Source organism: Anopheles bellator, chromosome 1 (assembly GCF_943735745.2).
Source record: "Anopheles bellator chromosome 1, idAnoBellAS_SP24_06.2, whole genome shotgun sequence".
Classification (NCBI taxonomy): domain Eukaryota; kingdom Metazoa; phylum Arthropoda; class Insecta; order Diptera; family Culicidae; genus Anopheles; species Anopheles bellator.
The window spans coordinates 4,698,082-4,721,451 of NC_071285.1; the positions used below are offsets into that span (position 1 = coordinate 4,698,082).

The following is a 23,370-nucleotide window of genomic DNA, read 5'->3' on the forward strand; positions in this document are numbered from 1 at the left end:
GCCGGCCGGCACATAACACGAGGATGAGGACATTACAATTATCCTCCGGCCATTTGCACAAACTCTGCGCCAATATTCATAAAGGTGTTACCGGGTGGGGCGACACACGTACACAGATGGCACACCCGGCCAGCCGGATAGGCACGATGAAAACGATATCCCCAGATTATTATTGTTTCATATTGGGACGGGCCGGGGCCGGGGCTGGGCTGGGGCTGGGCAAAAAACGATGCATATGTTTCGGACTTGTCGGCCAGAGGCCGATTGTTAACGATAATCAGTTAGTTCGTGATGCGTGTGAATGCATAATGGCCCACCCGGCCCTACAAGGACCCTAGAGTGTGGGAGCGATACATGGAAGCTCATCATTATCTAGTGAACGTTCTGGGGGACGGTTCTGTTGTAATCGATCCGGTGGATGATTAACGTTCCATAATCGGCTTATTACAATCCCGGAGATCAAACGAAAGCGGCCGGGCCGGGGAGTCCTAATTTGTCATTCATTTATTTGTTTTATTACCGCGAGGCGTCGCGAGGTGTCCGTTTTTAATGCCCAGTAGTCCGCCAGGGTTTGTTTGTGCGTGCGCCACCAACCGTTAATAGAAACCTCAATCGAACCGGTGACCTCAATACACTTATAATTGGACGATGGATCGGTTCGATTGACGGCGGCAAAAAAGTCCTGCATTGTCCTTCGATAAATGGTGACACGCAGCGGGACCGCTGAAGGTGAAGACGCACAGCCTAACCCCGGGACCTGAACCAATTGCGCGGAACGTGTCGCCAAATCACCAAGACTTGTTGGTGAGCGAACAAGTTTGTCAAACGCCGTCGGCTCGGCCCGCGGATAGTTTTCCGCGGCCCCCTGGTTTTCCGGTGGCCAAAGTGTGACGAAAAGCGGGTGGGAAAAAAACGCTTCACGCCCGATCCCGGCGATGCCGATGGGATGTATTATTCATTTCAATTCACCGCGATGAATAAATTATTGGGCAATTTGTTAAACGAACGAACGAGACCACCGAATGCTGGGGATTTATGAGGTTTCCAGGATGCGGCCAAGCGTCCGAACCGACGAAAACGAAAATAATGCTAACCAGGAGGCGCAGGAGGCGGCCGGGAGGAGGCATCGAACGGCACAATCTCCCGAAGGATCCAAAGCGAAGCGTGCAGCAGCACGGTTATCGATCGATGCGAGCCGACGAAGGATGGCCACCTTCGGACGACTCCGGTGACGGCAGCGGCACAGATCGTCAGCCTTGATTGTGTCACTTTGGGGTTTCTCACCTCGGGGGCGAGAAACAGTCGAATTGCGAGGATCCGAGAAGGGCCCCAGAGTGTCCACCGCTGACTCCGTGTCTATGAATAAGCAAGTCGGGTGAACAAAGCAGGACCTTGACTTGAAACACGGCAAGCCCAGTGGATAGGTCTTATTCGCTGCCTTCCAGCCCAGGTGGCCAGTCCTTTAACTAAAAACCCCAATTGGCCACAACGAATGTTGGGATTTCGGTGGCCCCACCCAAGTTATGTCGGTTTGGTGTAATTATGTGCCGGTTCCGACAAAAAAACCCGCCATCATCTGGGTGACGTTTCGCATCCCATGTAGAGCCAATTCACGGCATCATTTAATTACGGATTAATTGCACTTCCGGGTTTGGCTCGGTGGCAAACAACGCGGGTTCAACAATGTGTCAGGCGCTTCAGTGCCACAGGTAATTATCACGCGACAGTGTGGTCTCTAAATTCTAGTGTCCAACCCCGCCAGTCCCACCGGGACGAACAGTGATTTTCGTGGGATTATCGAAATTCATCACCAAACACATCACGACGCCGATCCGCTTGATGATCCCGGGCCCGCCGGAAACACGTGTCTGTGGAGGGTGTGTGCCTGTGCTCGATTGATTGATTCGCGCCGATGCCACTGGACTAAATTCAAAAAACCAATTTCTGGTCGGGCGCTCACGAGGAACAAGGATTTAGCGTAGCGGCCGGCGTTGGCTTTGACGATTTTTGGTGGCCATCCCTGGAATCCATTTGGCCGGAGGTCGGTTTGTCGTGGTTTCACCTGGCCCCGGGATGCGGTTTGACGTCGTCGTCCCGTGGCTTACAGAATCAAAATTTAATTATGACGAGCCGGGGCCGGCCAGCCGATCGAACGGGCGGGCGGTGTGACCACCATGACTCCCCGTTACGTTGCCAAATCAGGGCGCGTTCGGAAAATAATGCAATAAATATGTTAATCTCAACCCCAACCCCCGGTGCCTATGAATATCATTAAAATCCGGCGGGTTCCGACGGACTTCCGACGGCTGGCCGGCTGGAAAATGGGGCCTAATGGGTTGGTGGGGCCAGATTGGGGACTCGTTCCCACCACATCAATGACGGGCCGTAAAAGCATTAGCGCGCTATGCTCTCCGCCCAATCGCCCGATTTCCAAAACGGTCGCGGTCATCGGATGACACAAAATCATAAAGTGTATCTGGGCGGCCACATGAACCGTAAATCGGAGCGTAAAAATGTAGGATCGTTTACGCTTCGTGTGGCCTAAAATGAAAAACTTGGTCTAAAATATAAAACCGAAATGTGAAACGTATTTACATTCGTGTTTTTGATCCAAGAAAACAGAAATCAAATAATTTTTTCTGTTTTTTCTTTTAGATTTTGTTGCTATACCAGCAACAAACATTATCCTGTGTTTGTAAACAAAGCGTTTGCTAACAGTGTTTTTTACGTGGCCGCTGAGGCATAAACGGTTTGACATAAGCACAAACATTTTGGTATTTATTTGAAATGCCAGATCAAGTATTTGCGCTCCGTGTGCCCCCCTCGTTCCGTTAAATGCGTCCAGTCGAATCGAACGTTCGAGAAGATGTTTATAGCGTCGAGTTAAGTGCTTGGAACGATTGTCCTAAGCCTTCTAAGACACTTCCAACCAGCAGCATTGAATTGGACACCGACTGTAACATGGACTCAGTTGGGCGATAGCAGCTCGGGAAGAGTGCAGAAGCACCCGCAGAACCAAAGGGAGGACGAGCAAAAACACTCGAATCAAAATCAATCAGCGCAATCAGCAACAACGAGCCCGAGCTTCGAATTGTTTTGTTTATTTATGAAGCCATCGCGTGGCCGCGGTTCCGATTGCGATCCGATTGCTCTCTCTGCCGGCATTGTTTCGTCGGTCGGTCACATTCGGATTCTGACATTTTTGCCAGAAACACGGATTTTATTATTATTCCCTTTCCATTTCCTGGCTACTTTCACTCGCCCGGCCCGGGGTCGCCATTGTTTCTAAAGCCCGCTGCTGCCACCGCTGCCACCGCCGACGTTGATGTTTGCCCTTTTGTTTGGCGTTCGATTTCCGTTATGATGCAGCCCCCCTCACGTGTGTCCTTTTTGCAACACTGACACTGACATTTCATCTGCTCAATTTAGCATTGTCTCCCCGTCCGGGAAGTGGTGGCGGCGGGCGGGAAAACTGATTTTCATATTCAATCGCGCGCACCGTTCGCTTTCCCGGGGTCAGTCTCGGTGCCGAAAACCCGTTGCTTCTGACAGATCGAGCAACGCGGATTCGGAACAAAATTGAAATAAAGTGGTGTGGTGATTGTGACAGACAAATAAAAGCTCTAAAACCTCGCCGGCCACAGCGATGCACAGCGTATGGTTTCCCTTTCCTTCTCTCTCTCTTTCTCTCTCTGTGTGGCAATTTTCATGAAAATTGGTGACAACAAATTTCACTCACGATCCCGCTTTCTCTTTTCGGCCCAGGGGCGAGCCGGTCGGTCGGTCGGTCGGGACAGTTTTGTCAAGTTATCGAACAATTTTATTACGCCAGAAGCCACGGGACGAGTTGCAGTTGCAGTTGCATCGGCCGTGCCTCCGATATGGCAGTGCGCTGTTTGCCGCAGCCTGGCTGCGTCGCATAAAAACGGCCTCGTGACCTCTCTGACAGCGTCGACATGGCGACCGACCGAATGAAAAAAATGGGCACAAATTTTAAACGACTGCAGTGCATTGCGGCAGCAGTAGTAGGCGAATGATAATTATCTGTCTGTCTCCAGCCCGTGGACGCCATTTTTGTTTCAAGCGCCTCAGAGACGCCGGGGCCTCCGAAGAAAGTGCGGCCTCCCGGTTCGGTTTTCGCTTTTTTCCCCGTTTTTACCGAACTTAGAAATCGAACTGCAGAAGTAGAAGAAGCAGTGGAAAACGCTTCCGCTAGCTCCGTGGGAAAAGTTTGCCCCGGCCCCCCCGGTGAAAAAGTTACGCCGAAACATGTCGGGTCGGACGCGAGGCCAATCATAATAATGGCCGTCCCGGTCCCGCGCTCGCGCCGGTGCGTCCATTATGACAAGTTTAAATTATTGAGCAGCACCGGCAAAAAAGGTCCTAAAAGAAAAAGGGAAAACGAAGGAAGGGATGGGGACGATGCGAACTTAACGTCCTCCCCGAGTTATCCTCGAGTTTAGACGTATCGATTTTTGCCCCACGTCAAACTTCTGCCGCTCATCTGTCTCTTTGTGCAATCTCATTTTCCGATCTATTACCCCTTTTTTTCGTGTCATGGCAGCGGTCAAACTTTTCCCCGAACCCGCGCATGTGTCTGGTGGTCTCTTTCTGGTGGTCATGGGAATTAATTAAAAATAAAGAAACTCATCATATTTTCCACCACCCAGCTCTCTCTCTCTCTCTCTCTCGAGGTGGTTGGTTTGCCGTGGGGTCAGAGCTCCTTTTTGGTTGATTTGACGGACACAAGGTCGCCCGGTTTTTTTTTCCGGTCCCAGCTTTTTGGGGATTAGAATCCGGCGAAAGGTTTCTTCGGCCAAATTTTCCACGCCACCTCGGAGTTTGGATATCGGCGCCGCTACGCGTGTAATCTGACTCCATTCCCGGGGCTCGGTTTTGTGGTCTTTAAGGTCTGTTTTTCAATTAAAAATTCCACGCAAAAACCTACACCTGACCGACTGGCCCGGGAGTTCTGGCCCGGGTTTGATCAACACCGAACCCTAGAGGCCTTATGAACTTCGAAGGAAGAAAATATGATCTAATCGGACTAAACGGGGTGGCCACCGTTTAGATGCTTCTCTTGGGTGCGTATAAAACAAGAATCTTCCAGGTCTACGGGAAGTTAATTCCTGTCCCCTTTTTGCTACTATCTGCCTGATATTTATTGCATAACTTGGGCCACATAAAATCATCTCCTCTGTTAGGCTCCGAACTTGCGGTGAACTTTCTAAATATGTTTATTAAATTAACATACCACGCTTGGTGCGCACGGGCGCTTTAAACCGGATTTTAATGGCCGTTTCCACCGGAGATTACGATCTCTGCGTGCTGCTGCTGCTGGTGGTAAATACTTTATGCAAACGAAATGCAGCTTAATGATCCACGGCAGAGGGCCGGCCGGTGCAGCGCAAACGTGACAGTGGCGGAAGATCAATACCTGGGGCTTGGGAGCCACACGGCAGTAGAGCAAAGTTTTGTGCGCTTCGCAAAACTTCAAACTCCAACGAACCGTGGCGCGCTCGGTAAGCGAGTTTTGCGTCGAGAGTGTAAAATTACTCCTCCCTTAGGCGCAACCCGGGGCCCTGAGAGAAAGTTTTTCCCACCCAGGCGATGGGGATGTGGGCGAAAAAGGAAAAAAAAAACGGAAAAACTACCAGGACACAACTCGCGCGCGCGCGCACTCCTTGCTCCTGGCCACATCCTCCCAATGGATTAGAATTTCTCCTCGCCGACGTTTGTCAAATTCTTCGAAGCCCAACACCGCCGGAAATGGACATTCCGTTCGGCGCGGCTGGCTGCTGGCCTGGTTTGTGTGCTGCACCACCGGAATCGATCGGATACGGCCGCCGGCGCACGGCTCCCGAACCTTCCCTGGCTGGGCCCGAAGACCGTCGGACGATTCCTCATCCTGTCAGACTGACGAGCCGAAGCCGAAAGGAATAAGAAATGCTCAAGTGGTACGCCCAGGGCCGTGGGGTCCGTACATATCCTTCTCCCAAACCCGGCGCGAAGGATCTTACTGTCCGGGAGTCCGGCGCATTACGGTGCAGGCCGGTGGTGAGAGGGCTCCACTGCTCCACGGTGCCTCTCTCGGGCACTCGGAAGAAAATTTGTGATGCGATAAGCTTTAGCCTTACGGGCCGGGGCCAGTTACGGTGATACGACGGTGGTGTTATTTATGAATCGGCACCGGCACCGGAGCCGACGGAGCCCGGGGAGAGTAATGGAATTATGTCCCGTGCTTTAAGGGAGCAAATTTGTCTTTTCCGGGCCCAATGTGGAATAAAAAGACCTAGCGCCAGGAGTGTTCAGGAGGAGTTTTTTTGGGGGGGTCCCAACGAGTGGTTTGTTTGGCCATTGGAAACTCTTATCATGACAATGGCCGGTTTCGAGTGCCGGTCGTTCTTTAAAATAGATGATCGTCGAGTTCCTACACCGGCCGAGACATGTGAGAGACATGTGGCCACATAAATAGGACGGACCGCTCGTTGATAGTGGGTTATGAATGCGCCTACCGTAGCCGTAATGCTGTTATGTCCCCAGCACACGAAGCTGTGTGATGGATAAATTATGATGTACTGTCCAACGGGGTGGACCTCAGATTTGGGTCGGTTCGCCGGACCGGCAATCACCGGGCTTGAGAACAACATTTTCTAATCTCACCATAATTTGAAATGGTTCATAATTTGTTTGCCAACCCGGAAGTCGATGGTTTCAGCCATCACTCGGTCACGCGGCCCCAATCCACGAACCCAGCCCCAGGTTCGTTAGCATTTGCGGACGAAAAACACGCAGCTTTCATACGCCCAGGCGCTGGTGCGGCCTTCAATAACGGTGCTCCTACACTCGCCTTTTCCCTACCCCACAGGACGCTCCGTTTTCCACGAAAAGCTCATACTAAATGGTTGTTGTTCTTCGTTTCCTTTTTGCCATTCGCAGGTAAGAGAGCGTCTCGCTCGCTCGCTCGCTGATCTTTTAATTTCCATCATAAACACGCAAGTCACGTTCCGGGTCCGGGCACAGTGGCGTGGAAAACGGAAATGCGTCCGAAAGCTGGCCGCAAGAAATGAGCGAAAGTTTCGCGCAGCAGCAGCAGCCGCCGCCAACGCTAAGAGTCACAAATTGAAAGAAGTATCTTCTCGGACTTGTCTCGGTGTGTCTGTGTGTATGTACGTGTGCGTGTCGAGAAGTCAAGGTGTGCCTTAGGAACGTCCTTCGCTAATGATAACGCGGAAGCTGGCCTCCTCGCACCGTGACAAACGCCGCCGTGAACTTTTAAATAATGAAGGTGAGTTGCGTCCGGACGCAGACCGATGGCGAAGATGATGTAAATTTAAGGCTCCTGCAGTTGCTCCCGGTATCTTGATGTGACCCCGGACCGGATCGTTGATTACACATACACCAGCAGCCATCGCAGTTCGGACCGCGCGTCATACATTCAAAATTAATTCCGATGACGTCGACAGGGCGCCAGGAGCTCAAAGCAGACCAACCGAGAAAAAAAAAACATTAATTAATCTTACGTGAACGTTGGCGAAAAGTGAATTTTATAGCCGCCGCCACGTTGCCGGTCCGCGTGGGGTTCCCAAAAAGTTTCAGTTTTCATTTCGTGCGAATTGGATTATCTTCCACGAGCGGGCGAGCGAGCGAGCGGCCAAAGTTTTCGCCAGAAGTCGTTGCCGTTGCCGCCGCGGCTGGGGTGTTGATCTGCTAAAGTAGATTAGAAAACGGCGGTTTTTTTTCGATGCATTTCGATGCCCCATTTCTTGGATCCCCAGCCACGAGGATGACACAAGTTGTGAAATTTCACGAACTGACTGTGAAGGTTTCCAATTGAATATTAGATTTCCGAGCCGAGCCGACAGGTCACCTATCAAAAAGGATGGTGGTCCAATCAAACCGTTGATCGACCCCGTGTTTATTCTCCCGGGTTGACGAGCTCAACGCTAACCCTCTCCATAACATTCCCGAGGCATGTCCTGCCCGGAATGCCCGAAATGCCGAACGGTGAAATGAATCTCTCAGGGCGCCGAAGGACGACCTGAAAACGGATTAAGAGTAATTGCAAAATAATGAATGAAAAATGAAACTCTAGTTTAATAAAAACGCTGCTGCGCCCACAGGACTCTCCCCCAGAAGGAGATTCCTCATCGTTTTCTAATTTGTCCCACCTTCGGCGGCGGCGGCGGCGGCGGCCGCCAGTGACAGTGAGTTTTTGCGTCAACATTTTTTGCGTGCCAAACACAGTTGCGAGAACTCCCCAAACACCACCAGCAGCGGAGCGCAGGAATTTACATCTCCTCGCAATCGGTTCCACCGGTTGGGCGGGCCACACATTTATCTAACTTTGGCGCCGACCGGCAAAAAGTCCGCGAGCCGTGAGCCGCTCGCCGCAAGCACCCCACCGGTGGCCTAATGAAATTAAGAAAATGCTTTCCAACCATCACCTGGGCCGCCGCTACCTCTGCGGGTAAGAAGTTGCCGTTTTTAACGGCACCGCCGAGCGCCGAGAGCGAACACGAAACAGATAATAACAAAATTCCAAGCAAATTTCGTAATGGGATATTAAAAACCCGTAATTTGATAGGGTCGGGTGGGGCGAGGGAGGCAGCCACCGAGGGGCCAACGAGTCCCTTCTGCCACTCGTTCGCCCGCCGAGTCCGTCGAACAGTCGTCGAGCGCATAAGGACCCCGCGGACTCCGCGACCTTCGCCTCGACCGTGAAGCCGTGGTCAAGATAAATCCCACCCTCGGCTGTGTATGGTGTGGGCGAAAGGTGAGGTTGAGTAATTCGAAAAGAATAACCCTAACAGCAGCTTGTTGAGTGGCATGCCCGCCATCCGCCACGGAGAGAGAGAGAGCATTCTCGAGTTCGGGGACCAAAAATGGAAGCGGAAAAATAATTGCTCATTTTTGGGCGGACACGGATGGAGGGATCTGGGCCCCGAACGCGAAGTTTAAACCATTATTGAAACTTTTTTGACAAGTCGTGACGTGCCTGACGCTGTATCCCGGGTTCTCTCCCGGGGCCGATCTAATTGCCGATTGTCTTGATGGGATCGAATCGAATCGGGGTGTTCCGGTCCGTGGAGACGTGGATCGAATTTCTGACATTTCTTTCGGGCGAGTAATGGTGAAGACGCCATCCTGGAGGCCATTAGGACGTGCCGGACGTCGCTCGGCCCGGGCGTAGTAATCGGAACCTCGTGCGACCCGCTACAGATTTGATCCAATTTGCTGTAGAGACCTTTTGCCGCCATCCTTCGGGTCTTCGGGATCTTATTCTCGATTTATTTTCCACGCAAATTTGTTTATCAAGCGGGTGGTGACGCGGCACACCAAAATGGCGGCGGTGGACGAGTAAATCTCGTTTTTATCTCGTTCGAAACGAGGACTCGGACGTTATCGAATTAATGGGCGCGCACAGCAGAGCTTCACAGGAGCGCGCGCGTCTTGTATTCAATTTTCGTCCCATCGCAGGATCGGCCACGATAATATCTGGGCCGATCTGGGGGACACTTAGGAACGGCTCAACAAGTTGGAACTATTGGCCGCGAACATTGGTGGGCCGATAAGGATCCGGCGGCCGGCTTCTAAAGCGGTATCGGTAGCGCTAAGCACGGTCATTGGGTTCGATAGACATTCCTGCCCACAGGAAAAGGAAGATCTGAAGCTTCCTCTTTGGGGCGCATTATTTACAAGCCACCGAGGCGGACAGAAGGCCCGTAACAAGAGGCCCCAAAGGAGGCCTTTTTTCGGGGTGTTAGTATATGTTTACATGTCACGACCCTTACGTGTGTAATGAACCTCCTGCCACAAGCCCCCGGATTATCCCGGAGGATTGCGTTTGCATGAAAAACTAGCTTCCGGCCGCCTAGCAAGGAGCCTGAACCGCTGTCCTCGCCGGCACGGAAGTCCTTTCAAAGTTCTGTAGTGCCAACGTCAGCACGGCGCCGCGCTCTGCCATACGGTTCGCGTCAACCACGGGGGTCAACTCGACTTTCTCGCTCGCTGCTTCGTGGAAAGCTGAATGAAGCTGGGCAATGTGTATTCCAGGCACGACACTCACGTAGCGTCCCCTCCACGGCACGACCGCAGCCAGCGCCCCCTCGAAAGGTGGGCCGGGACATTGGCCGTATTTTATCCTCCTTTTTATGTGCGAATAGACGAGACAGAGAGAGAGGCGATTTTTACACCATGTTTTATGCCGGAGCCCACGGGGTGACCACCACCGACTCGGGAGCTCCTTCGCCGAAGGTAAGCGTTTTCCGCTGTGGTCACGCCTCGGTTGCTCCTGCGAAGGACTCACCATCGCCCCACGGCGCGTGTGTCTTCCCGGTTTGAAATCAGTGTCGTCCTGGAGCGGGCTGGAGTTTTCCGGAGTTGGGTGGAAATTTGCCTACAAAAACAGCAAGCCGTCAGGAAGGCCGTCGCCAGCAAGGAATGTGAAGCGATGCCAAGGGAGCTGAGTGCTGAGCTTGGAATTTTCCTTGAAAAGGAACCGCACTCTCTCTCTCTCGCCGTAACATCCCCATTACGCATCGTCGGTCCGGGCGCTATTGTTTTGAGGTCGCCAAGGGTCCTGATGATTGTGTCGTCACACGGCTCACTCACCGGGGGCGACAGGTTGTTGTCGCCACAGCGCTCGAGAGCCCTAGTTTATTGGGAATCGTCTTCCTGTAATAGCAAATCGTTAGGACCAGTGCCATCTTAAAGTCCGACGCACAATTCACCGTCTGGGATCTGGGAGTGACAATATGCTCGGGTGAGGCAATTAACTCCCGTGCTATCCCGTGTCCTGGGAATCCGATTCCCGGGGGACCGTAAACTAGCTGGGAGCACGTGCACGTGACACGTGACGCGTTGTACTGCACACCAGTTACTTCCCCACTCGGGTGGCGGCCGAAGTCTTCTAATCGACTTGCCGAAGGATACCGTACGCTACACTGATCCGGTTGTCGGTGCTGGTCGGTGATGACTTATGGGCCACCCGATTAGCCCGGATTGTCTTGTCCGGTCCGGGCCAGGCTGTGGATGAGAAATAATGATACGCCATCCCCATCGGGTTGACCTTCTCGGCCACTTCAACACGGACTTACTGCCCGGTGGCGTTGATTATGAAATGTGTCCATGAAGTAGGCCATCAGGGACCTCTCTGGGATTCTTGTAAAATATGTGGCTCACCTAAAAGAGGTTCGGTTTGGGTGAGATTCTCCACTAACGCTACGAGCGAGCACAGTGATTGATGTAATCGCGATTGATAGCCCACAAAACGGGCCAGGTTCGACATCTGGGGTACCGGGTACTTTACGAGAACCTGATTTATAGGATATGCGCCACCATCCCGCTTAGCTAAGCTGCGCCTGGGCCATACATCAGGCGCTTGAGCTTTGGACGAGCCTTTATTGCCTGCCATACGCCGCCGAAGAACTAAGCGTGCTTCGATTGCTCTTTGTGCAGGAAGAAAGCCTACCCAAGAAGCCACTTTGAAGCCAGGATTAGAATGGCGGTCGGGCTGTAAATTATTTGCCGCATTATTTTGGGCCGCGGCTGGAACAATTATGGCGCTCGTTAAATGTGGATTCTTATGGTTTCCAACGCTCTCTCTCTCTCGCTCTCGCTGGAGGTCGCACTTTCTGGAGTTTGAGAACGATTGAGCAGAGCGCGCGCCTTAGTGAAGTGGGCCATGATTTTTATTTTGACATCTAGTATCCCTTGACGAAAGTGATGGCTCGTTGATGGCCCCCATCTCACCTAGATGGGGATTTATCGTAGTTTAACGAACGTTGTACGAATTTTGTGCTCCAGAAAATCCATTCTAAAGGAACGCGCTCCTGAGAAACTATTTCGCACCAAAAAAAGAGGTACGTTAACGTGGTCGCCACCGATCGAAAGAGAAAAGAACGGGCTACTTCCCGGCGAGCTGTGTAGCACTTACCAATGCACTCACTGCGTTGTTAACAATTGAGTCACGAACAATGGGCACACTGGACTTACCATTATGGAGTTTGGACCTAGCTCATGCTCAACGGCGCGCGCGGTGTCTTTGTTTTACACAAGAGATTCTTTCTGTGACTGTTGGAGCTCCGCAATTTTTTTCCGAACGATGATGAATGGGAACCGCGGCCCTGTGCTTGGCCCTGTAAAAAGTAGCGTCTTACGACGGGCTACCAAAAAGAAGGCACCCGCCATCAAAGCAGGCCGAGCCTTAAAGGGTTTGACATTAAAGTGGCTCCCTTTGACTTTTATTTCCATGGCTCCAAGAACTCCAAGAACTCGTCCCAATGTTGGCTACATCTTAATATTCGGACTTCGTGAGGGTCTTCCACCCAGTGACGGTTGCCTCGGCGACGCCAGCCACCGAGAAAGGAATCAACCGATGGTGTGGCGACAACGCAACACAAGAACGACTAGCCTCCAGGGGTGGCTGCTGCCTGGGAATCACAACTCCCTCGGTCTCGGTTCCTTCTCGGTCCTTTGAAAGTCGCGTTGGGCGAAACACTTGCAAATAATTGTCCTTGTTTACATATTCATCTTTGTCTGCTACGACGCGCTGCATCCTTACAGCTGCCGGGCTAGTTGTGGCCCTCCCCGTAAAAAGGCGCCTTTTGCAGCATCTTCGCTGCCGGGAATCGTTTCGTCCACCACGCTCCTTGTGGCCGCTATCGGAGGGTTTCGCCCGTTTCGATCAATGTGCAATTTTGTAGCGCGCCTTATGCATTTACTGTTTGCTCTTGTGTCGTGTACAAATTCCGTGCCGTTTGTAGCCGATTTCCATGTTTCGACTTCAACACGAAGCAATCGGGACACGACACGACGACACTCTCCGGCTCGGGGGTAAGGTAAGGGTAAGGACTCCCGAAACAACGGCGTCAAGATTAGCAACCGAGAGCATGGCAATTTCCTTTGTCCTTCCGCCGGGCTTTCGTTTCCGAGAACAAGAACAGTGTCCTTTCCGTGGCGCGGCTCGTGCGCTGTGTTGTGTTCGCACTCGACAAAACACACGGAGGACATGGACGTGTGCCCCTCCGTTTTCGGTACTTTATCAACGAAACGATATTTTCTGGGCTGCCCGGTCCGGGGTTGTCCACAAATAAAAGGCACCCACAGGCGCGCCCGCGCTGTCGTTGGGAATTATTGTTTCTCGGGTTTCTGGGAGGTAGTTCGACGGCCCCGACAGCGTCTTCCGTCCTTGTAACGGGTTCCTTGGGCACATTAAACGATTGCTTCTTGAATCCTGGACACAGGATGTGGGCTGGAAAAAAAAGTATAGCAACCTCCCTGGCCGTGCCATTCGTTTTCCCGGGAAGCAATAAAAACCGGAGGCAGCCCAGGACACAACTTCTGCCGCAGGAACACCGGCACGCACCGGCTCCTCGGCGCACAGTCGGAAAGGGTCATACACTTGTAAAAGTCGTTGAGGAAATCGCTTCCGGATCGTTGGGAAAGGTTTATGGCCTCAAGTCTCCCCCGGTCCGGAGTGATGGGCCAGGTTGCGCGATATTCCCCAACGGTAAGGACTCAACCGGAAACGAAAAAAGCGAAAGGATATGGGCTCATTCTGGACCGCCAGTAATCGCCTCCGCACGCGCCGACACCGGCGGGGCCGTTTGTCGACGGAATGGTTTTCAAATTAGAAAACTTTCACTGGCCTTCCCCGGGGACCTCCGCCTCCGGGGATAATCAGGCGGCGGTACTCCGAAAGAGAGAGGCATAAAACGCTCTCGAAGTGACATAAATAATTTGGCACCGAAGGAAAATCATTATTCCGGGGTACGGCACGGGATCGGGGCCATTTCAACTGTTTTCATCTGACAAATGGTGACGCGTGTCGTCGACACAGGAAAACACGTAAACACACCGAAAAACATGTCCTTTTCGGGTGCCAGCCATTAGGGGGAGGTGACAAATGGCAAACTGGCGGCAACATGCCGGCCGGCCAGAAAGGGGTTGAGGTACACTCCATTTTCATTGCCAATCGGCACGCACGAATTGGAAACCTTTTAGGAGGAGCCTTAAAGTTTAGTGCCGACGGTGCTTCAGGAGAGAACCCCACTCTCGACAGATTGGCAAGAGGCAGATCCACAAGATCCGGGATCGGGATTTAATCAACACTCTCACAACCAAGGTCCTGTCCGCATTGTATGGACACATACACCGTGAAATCACCCAAATTAGTATTCCACCATCGGCACGCACCTCATTTGGGCGCGCTTTCGGTGGCGAAAAGTTCGTCCTTGGCCGCCGAGTTCCCCGTCCATCCCCGTTGGGGCACTTCTAGTCCAGTCCAGGCCCGGGGTAATGGGGCTCCCTCACGAACGGCCGAATATTTTCGATTATCATTAGTCTTCGTCACGTGCTGCCACTGCCGGACGGGCGCTATCGATAATTATGACCCTCGATGGCCGGCTGATGTTCGCAGCAACAGCACCACCCGAGGGCCTCCTATTTCAGGGCTCATGTTCGGGTCCTTTTTCTGGCCGCCGGGAGCGACGCTAAATTACAGCCTGAAAATTACGCATTAGCAGAGCGATTAGATGGGGGATTTGGCAAACAAAGAAAGCCCGGACACACATCCGGTCCGTGGTAGGCATCCCGTAGCTACATCGTGGCACAGTTTTCCCGATGAAAAACCGAACCCGTACCGAACAATCAATTACCTGGAGGGGTTTTTTTTGCAGGCAAAATGACCAAACAAAGACGCTGCCAGAGTGTAATAGAAATGGCCTGGCCTGGAATCCTGGGCACTGGATCGTATTAGATTAGAGCACCGACTATCTTGACAGCTACTGCGGACTCTGAGTCGGCGTGGCCTACTTTCTACCCCGGCTCGGTACGGTAGTATAATTTTCACCGGGCACGTCGATTGGCGCCCGGAACCATTATTGAGATGCTTAACAAGATGTGGTGCACAGCTCTCCTTTCCGATTCCGAACCCGGGATAATTATCGAAGCCTTTCTTTTAATGGGACCGACAACAAAAACACTCCGAGCTGGAGTAATGTCGCCTCTAACGATACGAAACGAATGGTCGCCTTGTAGTGCTGGGCCATTTTAATGGCGCGACAAAACAAAATCACACGCCACACGGATTTTTCCTTTTTTTTGCCGGGTTTTCCCTAGAATTTCTCTCTTCTGTTTTGAGAGCGCCCACGGTTTGCAGCCACGGTCGGTCGTAATGAGCCGTCGAGGTTTGCATAGTAACCACCGTGGAGACGATCGCATTGGTGCTACTGAGACTGGCGAGCTCTGGAATGTCGTTCGGTCGTCGATCAAAGATGGCGAAGATGGTGGCAAAGAAAATCACATTGAAAATGGATAAAAAAAAACCCCCGAACGAACGAGACTCCAATTAAAGGTGTCCCGGCAGCCGGTCGGTTTTTATGTTATTATTTTTATTGCGCCCCGGGCCTGGCCCGAAATGGATTCGTCCAATAGCAAAAAAAAAGGCGAAGGACGACCATTCATATAAAAGTGGCCGATGGCAAAATGTGTATCTGCTTGATGTAGTTCGGCACCGCACCGCACCGCGAAGGCTTGTCACGTCTTCCGGTACCGCCCCCGGGGCTTCCGGCACGCCGGTGTCCGCGGTCGGTCGGTCGAAATGAAGTCCTCCCGCTTCCCTGGTTAACGACGTGTCAAAATGGGTTTCCATTCTGCGCACCGATTCCTCATCACTCCCCGGGCGGCGATAAGAGACGGACCCGGGGACCCGGGACAATAAAATCACTTCCGGAAGCTTCCTTTTTTTTTTGCCGTTTTCCATCAAACCGTGGTGGAGCCTCTGGTTTTGCTCCTTTGCTGACTCGTTGTCGCCACACGAAAACAGTCAGGTTGTCCGGTGGGACCCGTCACGCGATGGCCGCCCGATGAGCCGTAGACGCGAGCCGTGTTGGTAGTTAAAAATGATTTTCCCGACCCATCCTGGCGACAATCGTTGGAAGGAATGTAAATGGATTTCTCCAGTTTTGACTTATCTGGAACGCCCGTGTCCTGGTGCCGCTGGTCTTTTACCTGCTGGCGAATTTGTCGCCATTTCCGAATGAAAATCAACAAACAATAACTCAACAACAACAACAACCACTTTCCACCAGCGAGAACCCGACCCGAGTTTTATTGCCAGTAAATTACGAACCAGATCATGGCGTTATCCCTGGGCCGCACTTAAGCCCCGGCACACAGGAGTACATTGCCACGTAGTTGGAAGCATTTCGAATTGGAATTAAATTTGTGGCCCCCCCCAAATCCTCCAACGCGCTGGCTGGGCTGTGGGAACGGGGGAAGCAAGGACTACAGCACCACCACGTCCGTTGTGGCCTCGTTCCCGTCACTCCGCAGCTCCGTGATGGGTTTTGTTTTATGGTCGGGAGATCGTTACGTGGCGGGCTTTAGTGGCCGATTGGAAAACCATTCGGCTGGTTTGCGTAAAACCAGACCCAGCTTTTGACACACCATTGCCCATAAAAATCGGTACCACAAAGCCCCCCGAGGGTGGCTCCGCCGCTGCACGTGTAACGAATGCGAAACCTACCTACGGCACTGGATGTAATTTAAAATTCAAAGTCTCGAAGACCAACTCGGGGACCCCTGGAGAATTGGAACGCGCTCCCGGAGCGAGTTTTGTGGCCAGGATGAGCCGTGTCACTCAATCATCGGTGCGTCTTCCGAGACGTCTCCCGACTGTGGGTTTGGTCCGGGCAGGATGTATCTGAGGGTCCAAGGAAAGAACGGATTCCACTAGGTTCTCCTCCGTCTGGCAAATCATAACAAAATCGTCCCAGTTTCATTATCGTCGTCGGCCATCTTCTTGGTTATTAAATCCAATAAATCACACTCTCGGCACCGAGCGAGTTCCCTTCCCGTTCGAACTCCCATAAAATCTCGTTCATTCACTTGCGCCCCACGCCCCGGATGAGATTAGCCGGTTTTTCTTGGGCCAACTCTTGGGCATCCCCCGGGCAGGGCACTAAAGCGGAAGCGCGTTCGGAGGAGTTAGTTTTAATACCCCGAGCAGACGCTCGGCGATGTCCCGGGCGAAGGATTCCGAACGGGTTTGCGAAGTCCAGCGCCCAGAGAAGGCGGTCCAGAGGGCATAGCGTGCATCGGTAGCATTCCGGAACACTTCGAAACCCCCGCACATCCCCGTCCGTCCGGGATGCAGAAAAATCTCCCTCGGATCCGCACAACATCGCACAACACAGCGCCGTGGCCACGTGGGAAGTTTTGCTTGCACCGCATGAAATGTGCGGATAAATTGTTCCAAAGTTTCGAACCAATTTCGAGCCACTTTTGCCGTTGCGAGGTCCCGCGCGTCCTGTGGCGACTCCAGAACCCTTGGGACACCGCCCGGGAGTCAATAACTCGGTTTTATGAGCACCGTTCCGCAGCAGCATATATGGACATCCTCCGCTCGCCCCATTCGCTGTCTAGATAAATCGGTTCTTAATTAAAAGTGAACGAATCGATAGACCCGGACCGGCGGGTTAGTTACTTCACGGCAGGTTCGCCGCTTTTTTTCCATCACTTTATTGCGTTCCCGGGTCATTAAACGGGGTGGCCGGGCAGACGTGCTCATATCAGCCCGCCCTAATGCGATCCGAAAGGATACTATACTTCGGTGCCAAACGAGATCTCTCCGGAGCCATCCCGGAGCCGGCTGGAGCTAATAATAAATTTACAACTTTTACGGATGACTTTGATTGATTTTAATTGCATTTGGCCACGGCCGGCCACTTTTATCGCCGCCGCTCTCGCTCTTTTTGGTCACCATTTTCGGTGGCGCCGCTGGCGCTTTGACACAGGATCGCAGGATAATCGATCGAAAGGGGGCCATCGGCAAGCGGCCAACGATGGCACAGTGTAATTAAGTGAAGAGCCTTCCATGTTTCTACCGGCCGGGAAGCCAATCGAATTGCTGTCCAAAACGATACAACTTTCCCCGACCTCCCGGGTGGGTCTCCGGCCGCCGAAGATGACCCAGAAAAACGGACGGCAAACTTTCTCAAACATCCACGGACTTCAGCCGGGCGAGGATTATTATTAACAAACCACTGAGAACCGGCCCCCGGATGATGGCCGCCCGGGGGCCCTGCTCCAGAATCGGGGCCGCTTTTCAGTTCGATTTGTCCGGTGACCCACGCCGATCAGGTTGTGCGAGAGGAAAGTAATTAAATATAAAGTTTACGACTAATTTGGTTGATTGAAATGGCTCTAATTGGTGTCGCCTTGCCCCCCAAAACCCTGCAGGATGGGCACATGTTTTGTTTGTCTATCTGTTCGGCACAGCCATCCCCAGGTAATGGTCCAAACATCTGGTCTCGGGCCCGTTTCAGACGAACACTTCCGCCCAGCGACGCCTCGGCCGTAATGGTTTCTGGCACCTCGTCTGGGCGCCGCCATCGTGTTTAGGGAATTCGAGCTTCCCGGAAGATCCTATCGGCCCCACTGTGCGTCGGTTGACCATCGTCGTCCTTGTCGTTGTTGGCGTGGAAAATCATTAAGGAAATTGAAATTGCTGCTGGTGCTTCTCCGAATTCACTTGCCGCCGGATCTTGGCCGGGTTGCCCGGCTCGGTCCCGCAGGCCACAAACATCGGGCATCCGGGGGCCCAGGACTTAATCGATGTGACACACTCGGCAGCACCGTCAGCGATGGTCAAGCGATTGAAAATTAGCTCTCAGTCCTTGGACCGGACCCCAACGGCCGCCAACGAGAGATCCCGAGAATTCCCCGGCGCACGCCTGATTACATCTTCCCGGTGCATTCGTAGAATCGGCGCGCAGGTTTATCAAATTGATGAATGCACTTTTAATTACATCCCATCCTCTCTGCTACCCGGTGCTCCGATGCAGCGAGGCTGCAGGTGAATCTCCAAATTGCTTCCGGCAGCAAATTAGCCATCGTTGCGAATCTGGTTACAGCTTCCGGGGCGCCGGGGTGGTACTTTATGAGTGGGCCACACTCGCACCATTCTGGTGGTCACCAGGGATTCACCGGGCTCTCTCAATCTGTATGTTAATAAGGCAACCATAAATTGTTTTCTGTTAATGGCATTCGGACTGTGCGGTGCAAGAATATGTTGCGGCCAGCACATATTTCGTGAGAAACAGCACGGCACAGTAATCCGGAACGGTTGCGGAATGGGTACCACGATTGATTAGCATGGCCATAATTATTGTAAACTTTAGAGTCCGGCCACTACCAGCCAAGCGCGGACTATATTTATGTTTATTATTTTACTTGCCGCACGAAATGTCGCAAACGCCGCGAGGCCGATTAATTTTGTGATGGAAATTGGCTCCCCGACTCCCGAGTTGAATAATATTTTTAATAAATCACCGTCCGTTTTCTCTTCTCGTTACAGGTAAGCTGTTCTGGAGACAACCTTCCTCATCGTAGGTCCGTAAGCACTGAAGAGCCTTGTTATAAATAAACATATAATTTCACATCGTTTCTGGCGGTGAACATGCGGCACACGTGGCTACCGAGCGAAGATATTAATCAATCATCTCCAATTAAGCCGGTTCCGATTACTGCCGGTCACAAATGAACAGCTGGGTTCCTGGGCGCCAAGCCGAAGACATCAACCCAAAACCGGCCTTGCCTGGGTTGACTGGGGCTAGGATCGTCTAAATTGATTTATCTCAACCTTCCGGCACGCATTCCGGTGGACACGGGCCATATGGGAGCATTCGTTCATGTTACTGATTTAGTGTCGATAACTGATTGATGCGCCCTAACGCGTCCGGCCTCTCCGGGTGCTGCTGCAGACGCGGAGCACAAGATCGCCGACTCGTACGAGGCTGCATCCTTTCGTCGTCGTAAACAAATCAGTTTCAATTATACACCAGGGGGACCCTGCCCGAGTCTCTGTCGTAAACAACTCATTTTTCGGGAGCCCAGCACGCAACCCGAGCCCAATTAATTCTGGGTCTGGACCTCCGTCAGCCCTTTCGTCAGGAGTGGCTCGATCGTATCGATCAATTAAATCATTCATCGACGTACGCAGCAATCGGTGCCATTTACGACGCATCTGACGGATGGCCGGCCGGACGTTGGGAACGATGATGATCCGCTCGATCCGGGCAGCCTTCTTTGCGAAAGATAAAGTGTTTAATGTGTACCATCGAGTCTGCCAGGATTGGCACCTTTGGGCGCTTGCTGGGGCTTTCGTCGAGACCCCGTTTACTTTTAATGATGTCGATGGCCAAAATGGCAACACATCCATCACATGCTCAACTGCCGACGGAACCGACTTTGCAGACGTTGCCCCGGAAAAGGATAATGTTTCAGGATCGATTTCAGTCGTTTTCGCCAGATCTCTCCCCAAAACCGGCTTGCCTTATCTTGTTTTATGGGATTCTTTTTTTTTTTTGGGCCAACACGATGATGGTCCGATCCGGTCCTGTTTTGTTCTATGCCCTGCGCTACTGCAAAGTTCCGGACTTTTTTATGCTCATCTTTCGAACGGTTTGAGCCGAAGACCGACGGCTGAAGCTAGAAAGCCAAACTGGAAATGAAGTCAAACAAAGGCCCCACAGCACAGCACCCTTGCCAGTTGTTGTGGCTGTCTGAAGGGCCCAGGATGCAAGTCCTGCCGACGCGCTGCGTAAACCCAGTCGGGCAGGACGAATTAATAGCTCCCCAAGCTCACCGTCGTTCCTTCTGTTGCGTCTCGGGTATTTTTTCCGTCATTTGATATGCTCCGATGGCGGTCCACCTTTCGTGTGTGTGTGGGTGGCAGGCTTCCTTGAGCGGGCGGAGGGCGGTGTTTGAACAAATAATTACTCATCCAGAGTCCTGCCCGGTCCCGGGCCTGGGAAGAAATAACGGGAAACCCGGGCCTCACCCGGTTCGTCACCGCTGCCCCAGCACACACAACACATTGATATAATTGATCATTGTTTGCTTTGCGCCATTGTTTGCACCCAGCCCAGCTCGGCACCCGTCCGTCCGCCTGCCGCCCGTCGCCCGATGGCCTAATGGTTAATGTGGGGGGACTTTATGCTTGACTTTTATCCCACACACTGGGGCCGATACTAATGCGTTTGTGTGCCAGCATAGACCGGGCCGGGTCCCAGCTCTTTCGTTTATGTTTCGGGTTCGGGTTATTTCTCCCGAACTCGGGCCACAGTGTGGTGAACATGACGTCAATTTATTCCACCAATTTGGCGCTGTCTTGGTTGTTCGGTGCGTTGTGGTTTACGGACCGAACTGAACGGTCCAGTGTTCAATAAATCATTTTGTGCCGGACAGTTTTATTCCCGGGCCCGGCTCGATTGTCTCCCAGTAATCGATTGGAGGAACGTTCGCCAGCGCACGACACGATGACGCGACGATGTCGCCACTAATGCTTAAGTCTATTAAATAGTTTTCGTCCTTCAGCGCAGTAAAATTTAATCGAAATGTATTCTCCACCATCGCCGCGTTGGGAAAAAATCCCATTTCGCTCGGTGAACTAGCTTTCATGCGAGTTGACTTTGTTGAAATCGAATCTATTGTTCCGCGCTCTCGCTTGCATTATTTATAACGCCATCATAAAGCGCCCAACGGTTCCCGGTCGGCTAATGTTGGACGTCGGTCGAAAAAAAAAAAGCTCGGGGAAAAAGCTCGGATGCAAAACCATTTAGATTTCGTATAATGCCCTCACAGCAGCAGCAGCAGCTCAAAAATGGAGTAATAAAAGAATCAAATGAAGATCCGAGTCCGAACACACAAAAAAATGGACGGGTGAACCATGCACGCGATTTTTATGGAGTCCCGCTTTTCGGCTGCGGATTGCATTGCAACTTTAACTGGTGAGCTGCAAAAAATCATGAGGCAGTTCGCGTTATGAAAATTGTATTGCCGAACCCCGGCGCTGGACTGGCGGCCCGCGCAAGGATCAATTGCCAATTGACAATGGGCACTTTTCCCACCCAGTATATAGCAACATATTGTTTTCTCCGGCCGGCCGGCCGGCCGGGCGACATCGAGACTGCAAAACGAGGTTTATTGCGGTGCCGATTCGGTGCCAATGAGCCCGGGCCACCCGTCGTATTGGATACATTTTTCCCACACAACTTGTGCTTCAGCTGGTGAAATATTGTGGCCCTCTCCCACTGGCCAAGGCACGCAACTATGTTTTGCCCTCCCCTATGCTATGTGTTTTTGCTTCCCTTTCTTTATGATTGCCCATAAAAGGGCACGTGGGATCGCGTGCCAGTGCGTTCTGTACTCGCGGCGCCCAGACCCCAGATATATTGTTCATAAATTTATCCCCAAATTTGATGATGGATACGAGATGATGGGTCGGTTCGGTCATTCGCTATGCTATTATTAGCTTCAAAACGATCAGCGACGGGCGCCAGCCAGTCGGCGCGAGGAATGAGCAATGGCTGAAGCTCCCGGGGGGGGGGGGGCCATTTTGTGGGCGACAAGATGGACGCATCGGTCACCAAAAAAGCGTTTCATCGCCCATCATAACATCTTCGTATGTTCGGTGGCGGCGACGGAATTTATGGAAGCCGATTGTTGCCCGCGCGCACTTATGGTTCGAACTACAATGCTTGATGGTCTTTAGGGTATGTTCTGCTATAAAATTAAATGGCTTAAATAACGATGAATTTGCATGTTCTTTTTTTTGTGTTGGGAAATCGCCATCGGTTCGGTCGTCTTCCGAACACTGAACCCCCGCCATGTTCATGTTCAGAAGTTGGTTCAAAAATTTAACCCACCCAAACAGAGCGTTCTCGAGGCCAAAAATTTACACATCATAAAGCAGCGTCCCCAGCGAGGCTCCGGGGTGTTGCTTTATCGTTCTTCCGTTAAGAAACTTCCTTACCGAGCGGATCGGACCCTTTAAGAAAACCGGTCCTCGGATCGAGCTTGTTAGCCCTGGGTCGGGTTTGCTGCTGTGAGGTGGGTTAGAAAAAACGGAGAACCCGGCACCCTGGCGCAGGCTATTTGTGATTGTTTCCGTGTCGTTGCGTTTGGTGCTGAGAAACGCGCCCACATGGCCACCGGTTAGGCTGGCTGGCTCGGGTCATTTACCATTTTTGGTAGTCCTTGGTAAACGCGTGCGTGCCCCCCAATTGTGGAGCCCCCTGAGTGCTTGGCAAATGAACTGAACTGATGGCCTCCCCCTGGGAAAATGGGGCTTTGAGTTGAGTACTCTAACTTATTGTGTTTTCGTAAGCCCGACAGTAAGACTCGGATAGTTCGATTATTGTTGAACTTTCAATCCAACCCCCCCACCAGAACACTATTGCCTCTGAAGAGTTCTCTAACATCGAAATAGTTCTCTCCACTTGCGCTCGGGACCGAAAATCGAAGCCGACGTCATGGGAGGAATAATGGGCACAGGGCGCACAATTGGCAAAAAGGAATAAC

At 52.2% G+C, this 23,370-nt stretch overlaps 1 protein-coding gene across 2 annotated transcripts in view; it reads left to right on the forward strand.

The window, feature by feature from the left end:
• The window catches only part of LOC131208099 (matrix metalloproteinase-2-like), a 121,531-nt gene that overhangs the window by 28,043 nt on the left and 70,118 nt on the right, over window positions 1–23,370 (forward strand). The window contains exon 1 of one of the 2 annotated variants that reach the window (XM_058200749.1): window positions 7,183–7,288. The exons of the other annotated variant lie outside the window; for it this stretch is intronic. The gene's annotated coding sequence lies outside the window, so the exon portion shown is untranslated. Of the gene's footprint in view, window positions 1–7,182; window positions 7,289–23,370 lie in introns of those variants that run through there. 2 annotated transcript variants of the gene reach the window in all.